Here is an 11,154-nt window from a genome sequence, read left to right as displayed (position 1 = left end):
TTGATCCCAGGCTGTGCAGAACGGTCAGGGCTGGGACCAGCACAAAATACTTTGCCACAAATAAATTACCCCCTATTGAAATTTCCAAAGCTTAGCATGCGGACTCACAGTTCTTATGTTTTTAACTGATCTGGTTAAACCTGTTGATCCCAAGCCAGCATCTTTGGAAATAGGATTGATTGACCAGAAGGACAAAAAAGTACCACCTGGTTGAAGAGACTTTCTATATTTTACCAGGAATTGGAAGCTGGCTTCATGCAACCGTTTATCCAGGTTAATTGGTTAGTTTAGGGTTCAAGGGCTTGTGCAGACCTAGAAAGTGGCTTAATTCAGTACTTAGGTTAAGCATGTTGTATGAAGGTAGCTAACAGTTCATGGAGGGATTACGTTTTGCATCTCTACAAAACTTGGCATGGCCAAGAGGAAGGGTCCCACCAGAAAGAGTTTTGCACTTTTCCAGATCCACCTGCCTGGTCAATACATCACAGAGGATTCTGGGGAAAAGAGCATCTTCTAGGAGATCCATGAGAGGTCCTGATGCAACAGCACTTGTGCGTTGCAAAGAAAAGTCAGCAATGATAGGTAAGTGGTCTTCAGGGAAAATTCTCTAGAAGAACCGGGCTTCTTCTCACCATCTGTGGAAATCCAAAATCAACTTCTGAGAAATTTCCAGTGTTCCTCAGAGATTTGTTTGCTCTGTTATGCTCTGGAGAAAGGGTAGGCAGCTCCACTTCTGGAGAAGGTAAGAGACTGGCCAAGTAGCCTCCTTCTTCTTCTCCTCCTCCTCCTTCGTCCTTCTGATTTGGCTTTCGAGAGTTGAATGTTGCAATTGTAACATGTGGCTAGAATAACATCGCCCCTGTGTCCAAGCTGTTCTAAGTTCACAAATCCCATGTGTGGAAAATTTTCAGCTGTGCTGTGTCTCCTGCCAGTCACTTGAGGCCCATTTATCTTCTTGCCCTAGATTTTGCTGTATTCCTCTCTGAAGTCCTGCGATGAGAAGATCCCTCTGCAGGAAGCCAGGCCTTGCAAAACCCACCAATAACACGATTGCTGTGGGTGTCGCCACTCTCCATGCAGTTCCCAGGGAGAATTTCCCACTCAAGTTTTTATCTTCTCAAAACTCACATATCCCAATAAATACAAGAAACTGAACTCTAAAATGCAACACCAAATAAATATTCGTGCCCAGTACTGTAGTATTGCCTATTATGAGGAAATATTGAAGACGGTGGTCCCTAACTGAGCATTTTCCAGATTCATTGGACTTCTGTGCCAGCCATTACAACTTTGAATCAAAGATTGTGAAGACTGAAAGGGACCTGGGAGAGCTGAGCATGGGAATCTCCCGAGAGATGGCCTTCCACTCTTGGTTTAACAGCTCGTACTCTTCAAAAACTTCGCCTGAGGTCCGACAAATATCTACTTCCATGTAATTTAAACCCTTTGTTTCTCGTTCTGTCTTCTGGAATATCTCTGAACAATTCTGTCCCATCTTCTCCATGAAAGTCCTTCAGATATTTGAAGACAACCGTTGCGTTACTCTGCAATCTTCTTTCTCCAAGTTAAACCTACCCAACACCTTCAACTGTTTCTCATGGTTTTTTTTCTTCCCAGCCCCTTACCATCTTGGTTGCTGTCCTCTGAACACATCCCAGTTTGTCAAACCTCTTCCTAAAATACACTGTCCAAAAATGGATGCCATATTAGTGTGGTCTGACCAACACAGACTAGAGAGGAAAGTCTTGATCAACTTGGGAATGCTGATCTAAGATACTGCTCTCTATCTTCATCTAGTAAAGTGTTTCTCAACTTTCACAACTTTAAGATGCGTGGATTTCAACTCCCAGAATTCTCCAGCCAGCAAGACTGGCTGGGGAATGCTGGGAGTTGAAGTCCACATGTCTTAAAGTGGTTGAGGTTGAGCAACACTGATCTAGTCTGAAGACACTTTCTGTTTTTGGTTATGTTGGTAAGAATCCCTGTGAAACAAACCAGTTTGAACGTGTGTCACAGAGAAAGAGGGTCCTGCAGAGAGATAATATCTATTTGCTATCTTCTAATTCTGCAGACATGGAACAATAGCCGTAAGCTACAGGAAGACAGGTTCCAATTGAATCCCACCCAATATGAGCCGTTGGGCAGTGGGGTTGATGACCCAAAGAGGTGGTGGGCTCCCCTTTGCTGTGGGGTCCAGCAGAAACCAGACAGCCATCTCTCTTGAATTTGGATTTCTGCCCTGAGCAGAGGGGGTGGGCTTCATGACCTCAAGGACCCCTTCCAGTTGTAGGATTCATGGACTCCAAGACCTGCTCTGCATTGTCCCAGAGTGCAACACTGGGGATAACGGTCTTAAGTTCCATGAAGAACTTCCTGGCAGAAGAACAGGTTGACAGTGGAATCAATTGCAGAGTGAGGTTGGCTGGTCTGTTGTCCTGCCTGAGAAGGGCTTGGATAAATTCCCATGCTTAAAAAGCAAAGTGGGAAATCATTATTTCATCAGCCTTGGCAAGTTGTTACCTCTTTTATCAATGGCCAAATGAACATCAGGATGTCTGCAAAAGTTAAATTTCAGTGGTCTGGTATAAGCACGTCAAAGCTGTCGTGCCTGATGTAATACAAGATAAAGAAACATTGCCATCATCCTGGAATTATAAAAAATTACCATGGGAGGCAGTTAAGCCTCTTCACTGGCCGACTGTGCATGTGGAGACCCTCTTTCCTTATCAGGTGCCCTCCAGGTGTGGACTACAGCTCCCATCACTCAGCAGCCAACGCTAGATTGTTGAGGGCTGCACGCACCTGGCGGGAAGTCTGCTACCTGGGCCTTCCTCTTACGATGAAGATGTCCAACCTATCTCAGGTAGACCTCCCCATCCAGCTCCATTTCACTAATCAAGCAAATGGAGTCAGGAAACCATCCATTTGTGCTGCGAGGAAATTAGGGACAGAGTAAAGAGGTGCCAAGGTCCATAAATGCAATTCCAGTCAAGATCCAGTCATCCTGCTGGGTGTCCAGACAGCGTTTCAATGGAAAGCTTTTATGAAGCGTGGAAAGCTTCTGAGGGAAATTTTGGAAATCAGCAGAGGGAAATGAAATCCAGCATTGCTGAGTCATCCCACAGTTCCAGGGAACCTGAGTGCGATTCCCCGCAGGGCTTCCAAAATGAGGAAAGGTGGAAGAGATGTGGGGAAAAAACACTGCTCTTTTCACTGCATTTCAGGTCAAAGCAAGTGCTTTCTCCATCCATAGGAAGCTGGGGTTGGAGGTGGCCCTTGGTGGGAGGTAGATCATCCAGCCCCAGGGATGGAATTCAAATCGAAGCAGATGGCTGTCTAGCTTCCAATGAACACACCCGCAAAGGAGATCACGCCCTGTTCTGGTCCCTGTCCCACTGTCCCACTGTCCCACTGCTCTTCCTCTTGGAAGTTTTTCCTAACATTCAATGGAAACTCCTTCCTGGAACCGAAATCCATGATTCCGTGCCCTGGATTCTGAACAGGGTTTGACCTTCCAGATCTTTGGAGAAGGCTATCATCTCTTCATTCAGTCTTCTCATCCCAAGGCTGAACACCCTTCTCCCTTCATACGTCTTAGTATCTTAGTATCTTAGCATCTAATCCATGGATCATTTTTGCACCTTCCAATTCCTCTGAATCTTCCCTTTTGGCCTCCAGAATAAAACTGAATACTCTGGATGGGTCTGACCAAAGCAGGTTAGAGTGGAATGATCATTTTCTTTGGAAATCCAATGTGTATTAATGCAACATAAACCTGCATTTTTGGTAGCCGCTGAAATATATGCTTTTCTTCTGTTTATGCAATGTCTTTATTCTTTATATTCCATCCTCTAGATGTATCCTTGTATGTATACCTCTCCTTCTGTTATAGCCTCTGAGATTGGCAAAGGGAAGGAAAGAAAAAAGGAGCTGAGGAAGGCAGACAAGAACGATCAACCGGCACCACTGGGAGCTGATGAACCAAAGCAAACCAAGGAAGTTATCTATCTATTGGGACTGCATGGCTGCTACTAATAAACAAGGTTTTATTTCCTTGAGAAAGGAATGGAAAACATCAAACAAGGAGGAAACATATGAGGCTGCTACGAAGGGTGAGAACTAACATTCACTGTGACAACCAGTAGCCATGATATAAAGGTATAGAATATGACTGTGTGGAATTGGGGAGATGAGGTTCATCTTCATTTCATCAGGATGAAGAGCTCTTCAGAATCCCAAGTACATAAAGAAGGTCCTCCCGCACTCCCTTGATTGACTGATTGATTATGGGCCATCAAGTCAGTGCTGACTCTTAGTGACCTCATGGATAGATTTTCTCCATGATGACCTGTCATCAGTCTGGTCCTTCAGGTCTTCTGTGGTGCACTCATCGCCACTGTAACTGAGTCCATCCCCCTTGCTGCTGGTCGTCCTCTTCTCTTTCCTTCCACCTTTCCCAGCATTATGGACTTCTGCAAAGAGTCAGATCTTTGCATAACGTGTACAAAATACCATAATTTGAGCCTGGTCAAGTGATAACTCTAAGTCGATTTGTTCTAGGATCCATTTCTTTTCTTGGCTGCCTCCCTCAAAGCAATCCTGGATTTCTCAGTGTTGGCAAGGTCATCCCATTCTGAGGAGACATCTCATCATCAGCTTTGAAAAGCAAGCCAGTTTGCTATCATGTCCTGGAATGCAGGGTTGTTTGCTTTGAAACATAGGGGTGGGCTTGGTCATTAAGAAGTTTCCAAGAAAAAGATCAGAGATTTCAAAGAAAAGATTGGACAGCCATGGGTTTGGGATAGTCTGAGAGGGCCTGAGCAGAACTAGGACTAGGAGACCTCCAAGCCCCCTTTCCACCCTAGGAGTCTATGATTCTATGGTTAATATGCAGCTTTGACAGAGCTGGGAAGAAAGAAGAAAGGTACTGATTACGTACATTCTTGAGAAAGTCATAGCTTTCTAAGAATTACTGAAAGGGAGAAAAGGTTATATGGGAATATTGCAAAGGCTAGAGTCACGTTCTACCGTAAGGGATTAAAAGTTAGGGTCACGTACACTATTTAACCACCATACCTATGTTGATTTTAAAGTCTATGTTGATTTCTTGCCTACAAAGGCAAGAAATCGTCCCATGTTATGGGAGCCCATGGACACCATGTTAGCAATCTCAGGTTTAGGGGAAGGCAGCAGGGTTAGAAAACCAGAAAACCAAAGCCACATATCTTTGAGGGAGCGGGGAATACTGCCCACCCAGTGACAATAAGAGTGTGGAAGATATTTCCATACTTTTTATGTCCAGAGACTCCCACCTGGCGTCCCTGTTCAGACTAAACCAGACCCCTGGAGGAGAAGATGGGTGGTGGAAACCACCGGGAGGCCCTCTGGGTGAGTGGGTGGGTTGGTGGGTGGACCAAGTCATTTGTATCTGGCCTGGTCTGATGCCAGTTGGGTAGAACCCATGGCGGGGAGCAAGCTGATGTCCTGTGTGGAATTCTGGGATTCCTTTGAGACTGGGGAAACCGAGGAAACGGAAAGGGTGCTCTGTAGTTTGAACTCTGCACTGTGGGCTTGGTCCCTCCCCTCCTAGCTCTGTGGGTGGCAGGCAGGAATAGGTGGATTGGAAAGTAATCGACCTATCTTTGAGGGAGGGGGGAATACGACCTGCCTTGAAGGAGGCAGGAAATTGGCTTCTCCTAAAGAGGCTGTCCCTGGGTCCAACACTCTGTATCTGACCCGCCCCACACTCTCTCGGCTTGGCAGAGGCCGATCAGGAGAGTTGCCTTCTTCTAAACCAGTGTTGTCCAAAGTTGGCCACTTTAAGATGAGTGGACTTCAACTCCCAGAACAGTGTTTCTCAACCTTGGCCACTTTAAGATGGGTGGCCAACCTCAACCTTCTTCTAAACCAGTGTCGTCCAGGTCTGTATCTGACCTGGTTGCAACTGTGGGGTGAGTCCAGCTGCCCACTGATTGGAATCTATAAGTCTGCTTTGCACAGGCCAGCGCCTGCTAGAGCTGGCAGAGCTCCCGGGATCTGCAACCAGCAGCAATTCCCTGGGCAAAGGATTCTGGGAGTTGAAGTCCACCCATCTTCAAGTGGCCAAGGATTCTGGGAGTTGAAGTCCACCCATCTTAAAGTGGCCAAGGTTGAGAAATACTGTTCTGGGAGTTGAAGTCCACTCATCTTAAAGTGGCCAAGTTTGGACAACACTGGTTTAGAAGAAGGCAACTCTCCTGATCGGCCTCTGCCAAGCCGAGAGAGTGTGGGGTGGGGAATCTTTCCTCTCTCTGTTGGCATCCCGGGGATCCCAACTCCCTTAATCAAGGGTGCAAACCCTTGCATCTGCATTCACATGACAGGCTCAGCCTGGTTAGAGTTAATGGAGGGAGGGTTGAGTGGGGGTGGCTTAGCTTAAAACTAACGCTACTCAGCACGTGGTGCAAATGTAGGGCTTAGGTCTGTATCTGACCTGGTTGCAACTGTGGGGTGAGTCCAGCTGCTCACTGATTGGAATCTATAGGTCTGCTTTGCACAGGCCAGCGCCTGCTAGAGCTGGCAGAGCTCCCGGGATCTGCAACCAGCAGCAATTCCCTGGGCAAAGGATTCTGGGAGTTGAAGTCCACCCATCTTCAAGTGGCCAAGGTTGAGAAACACTGTCCCAACTGCTCAGAAGCAAAGACGCAAGCTTTCACCACGGAGAAACAGGTTGGTCAAGAGAAGGGGTTGGCTGGTTGGAGGCACGGATCCCACACTGGGGCTGAATGGCGATGGGTGCAGGAAGGCGTGGAATGGTCGAGCGGCAGAAAGGAGGTTGAACGAGGGAGAGGTTTGTGAGCTCCGTGGCAGGTGGGTGCGAAACTCTGCGTTTTGAGAGAGGCCGCCAGATGTTCAGCTGCTGTGGCAGCTCTCCAACTGGAGGTAGAATCTGCAAGCGATGCCTCGGGGATGTTTGCAAGCGGCTTGGATGGTGGTTGCAAAGAGAAAGAAGCTGAACGCCCCGGGGACTTGCAGTCCTGTTAATTGAAGACATGAAGCATATCCCAGGAGTTTCGCTGTGAGGAAGGGGGCTTGGGAACTGGGGACGCTCGCCCTTCCCTGGGCGTTGCACGCTCACCTTCTGGCCTGGCTACGCTTGCTTCCAGTGGGGGCCGTGGCCGTGGCGGAGTGCCACGAGCTGTTGATTTTTTAATTTTTTTTTTAATGAAAATAACATAACATTGAAAAGAAACCACCATCCTTTCAGGGTGTCTCCTCAGAGGACTTATTTGTTTTCTTTCGCTGTGGTTTGGCTGCTCGGGGAAAGTTTGTTTCCAAAGCTCATTCAAGCAGGAAGACGCATGGATTCTTGCCTCAAGTCTGGGTCACAGTGACCTTGTTGGGGAAGGGGATCTAGTCTGTTTACAAGGTGTTTTTTTTTTTTTTTAAATCTCCCTTGTGGCCTTCAGGATGGCGTGAGTAAAGACCAGAAGCTTGGCAATGCCACGGCCCAACCTCTCCAACACATACACACGGACAAGCAGCAAGGCAGGATCCCAAACGCCTCCCGAGCAGATCTCCCAGTGAGCAAGAGCAGCAGGGTGGATCCCTCGGTTTTGCCTCTGGGTTTAGGACAGTGTTGTCCAAACTTGGCCGCTTTAAGATGAGTGGACTTCAACTCCCAGAATTCCCCAGCCAGCCATGCTGGCTGGGGAATTCTGGGAGTTGAAGTCCACTCATCTTAAAGCGGCCAAGTTTGGACAACACTGGTTTACAAGAAGGCAATTCTCCTGATCGGCCTCTGCCAAGCTGAGAGAGCCACTCAGCCCCAGTGTGGGATCTGTGCCTCCAACCAGCCCACCCCTTCTCTTGACCATCCTGTTTCTCCGTGGTGAAAGCTTGCGTCTTTGCTTCTGAGCAGTTGGAACAGTGTTTCTCAACCTTGGCCACTTGAAGATGGGTGGACTTCAACTCCCAGAATTCCCCAGCCAGCATGGCTGGCTGGGGAATTCTGGGAGTTGAAGTCCACCCATCTTAAAGTGGCCAAGATTAAGAAACACTGAGAATATTTTAGAACATTCGGTGACATCACTACTATTCAAGCCACGTTAGGGAGAGGCATACAGGTACTAAGTGGTTGGGTTACGTTAGGGTAGGGTAGGTAATTGTATCTTTGTGTGTCCATTGATCATGCTGTTTAATGGAAACTAAGCCGGCTTCATCTTCCAGTTGTGCCCCACTCTTGATTTGCAAACCGGGATCCTGATCCAGTCTCAACCTGCTTAAGTCTATTGTATTTCAAGACCTGTTCTAAAGTCCTAAGCCCTGGTCCTGGATGTCAGATCAGAATAGCGTGTGTGTGTGTGTGTTTAAATAAACAAGCAGCAATGCAATCTTTGCAGCTTGCCTGCAATCACACGCAAACCACCCTGCCTTTTGCAATCAGGGTGTCTCTCTGATTGCTTTCTAGCAACCCTATTTCCAGTGGCAAACTGTGTTTTTTCCAAGATGCTGACAGTGATCTCCTCCGACTGGGTTGTCTCGCTATAGCTTGGCTGCTTGCCTGTTTGCCTCTCCCTACTGTGGCTTAAATAGTAGTGATGTCACAGAATGTTATAAAACATCCCAACTGCTCAGGAGCAAAGACTGAAGCTTTCAACATGGAGAAACAGGTTGGGGAAGAGAAGGATTGGGGGGGTTGCTTGTGCTGGGAGATACGGAGCTTTGCAAATGCCCTCCATCTGATTTGTTCCTACTTCCACCAAGAGCAGAGCAAGTGACTGCAGGAAGTAACCCTTTGCAAACTTCTCAATCCTACTTTAGAAGTTAGGGCCTGGCTTCAGTATAATACATTCCACCTAGAGAATATACAGGACACACATTTTAAATGCTCAATGTTGCTATCTCGGATTCGTCAACCCAAGCGTAGCCTTTGCTAGGATCCAAACGCATCGATCTCCTGCAAAGGAAAAGTTGCCATTTGTCCAACTGTCCACTTTGGAAGAGGAGCAAATTAGCTTGGGACCCAACCACCGTGGGAGGAAGGTGGGGGGCAGTTTCCCTAGCTGGAAATTCAAATTCAAAGACCAGGATGCAAATGGAAAAGGAAGGAATGATGTAATGAGACCAGCCAAGTAGGGGGCTGGAGCAGAGGAAACTGTCCCTGATCTGAGCAAAGAATAGATGGTTTTGCACCCTTGCAGTCAAGGGGAGAGAAAAAGCTATATCCTGGGGGTGGGGGTGGGGGGGCAGGGGGAATGTCTTTCTCCTCCCCAAGCAACCTGGCGCAATCTGCGGTGAAAAAACCCTGGGACTCAAGCAGCACTAGAATACACGTGGCCGTGACTTCTTGACTTTTTCCAGGACAACCAGAAATTCTTCAGCGAGAAGGCCCCACCTTGAAAGCTAAGGGAAAATGAGGGGAGCCAGGGGGGCTGTGGATGGCTGGAGAAAAATCATGCAGAAACGAAAAGATATTCACCTGCACTTCTCAGCCACCTCGTCACTAAATAGCTGCGTTCACACCACAGGTTTCTCCTAGTTATTATCCCATTCTGTAGGTTTGCGATGAACTGCTTCAGCTATATTTGCACAGGACGTTTAGCCTCCAAAAACAAACCAAGATTAACACTAGCCGAGATAAGCAGGTTGCCCACGGCCAAGGAAGGCAAGGTCCCCACATTTCCACCCAGGAGAATTTATCCAAAATTCTCTTCTCCTTCCAAAGAAATTTTCAAAGCAGATTGTCTTTCCAGCAACTGCTGTCCCAGGAGATGACCAGATTCTAAGCTGGTTGAGGCCTCCTTTGATGTTCCTGCGAAGTGAGTCCTCACCTTGGGAGTTGAGGAATGTACCACTTTTTGGGACTGGCTGGATCCCGACATGGTGCCTGGCAGGTCCTTGAAAGAGCACCTCAGAAGAAGACACCGAACCCTTCTCGAAAAGTCTCTCTCCCCATTGTTCCTTCAAGAATGAAAAGGACTCCAACATGGGCATGGTCCCACCTATTCCAACTCGCGAATTTTATTACGAGGCAGAAGTTTTCAGGATCTGCAACTTACGTCGTCAGATCCGTAGTATGACTAGACGGAGGTAGGATTTAAATTGAGATGTGGCCCCGTCGTCCGAGTCACTCCATGCGTCTGGTGACGTGAGCTGCAGAGCACAAAAACGTATGCCATGCTTTTCATGGCAAAATTGGCAGTGTTTATCCATAATAAACGTCTACCCCAAGTTAAGCGAGAATGGCTCCCGAGCATGCCACACATTACACAGCAGGGCGAATTTAGACGTTTGGAATGTGGGTTTTGGGAAGGAAGTTAGGAGACTAATCAAAAATAATAGATGAAAGGATTCAGATAGATACTAACAATAATCTTCCATGTTTAGTATAATGCATATATACATCTAGGTTGTGGTCAGCAGTTGGGGAAATAAAGGGAAGGGGATGTGACTCGAATATTTCCCCACAATGCTTTTATTTATGTTTTATTTATGCTTAGTACTTGATTCTTTCTGTGTTATTCAATGGTTAGTATCCAACGTGAACCTTTTTTTTCTTGCATTTCATTATTCCAATATAAATATCTTTTAAAAAAAGAAAACACGCCTTTTAAGACAATATATAAGTCAGAAAAGGTGCTGCTGGACTCCAGATTTTTTTGCCACCATAGACCAGCACAGCTCTTCTCCAACAACATCCATAATGGTGTGTGTGTGTGTGTGTGTGTGTGTGTGTTCTTCCTCAATCAACAAATCTGGGGTATGCAACATGGTACCTGGACCACTCAATGCCCCCAAATGTCTCTTTTGCTGCCCGCCAAGTTTCTTGCACCACAGAACTTTTGGTATTTTTCATAGAGTTGCTGGGAGCCGGGTGGCCTAAACATTTAATCAATCGTGATTATTATTATTTCAAAAGATCGATAATTTAAAAAACGCAGTGCAAAGCAAAGCCCTGAACTCTGGCATCTGATTTATTTGTACCAGGTGCCCAAAGGGCCGCTGCAGCCTCCCTTAGAAAAGAGATTGAGGAGCAGATGCACCAGCCCAGAAAAAGGGGATCAGGTGGAGTTGGGGGGGGGGGAGAGGGGAGAAGGGTGGCAAGGAGCGTTTTTGAAACGGGTCCTTTGGACCGTGCTCCGTCCCCAAGGCGACCCTCCCTGGCAGCACGGC

The sequence above is a fragment of the Python bivittatus genome, unplaced genomic scaffold (assembly GCF_059951505.1).
Source record: "Python bivittatus isolate LINGU-HERP-01145 unplaced genomic scaffold, Pbiv_v1 ctg000980_np1212, whole genome shotgun sequence".
Taxonomy (NCBI): domain Eukaryota; kingdom Metazoa; phylum Chordata; class Lepidosauria; order Squamata; family Pythonidae; genus Python; species Python bivittatus.
Note: the sequence above shows the minus strand (reverse complement) of the source record.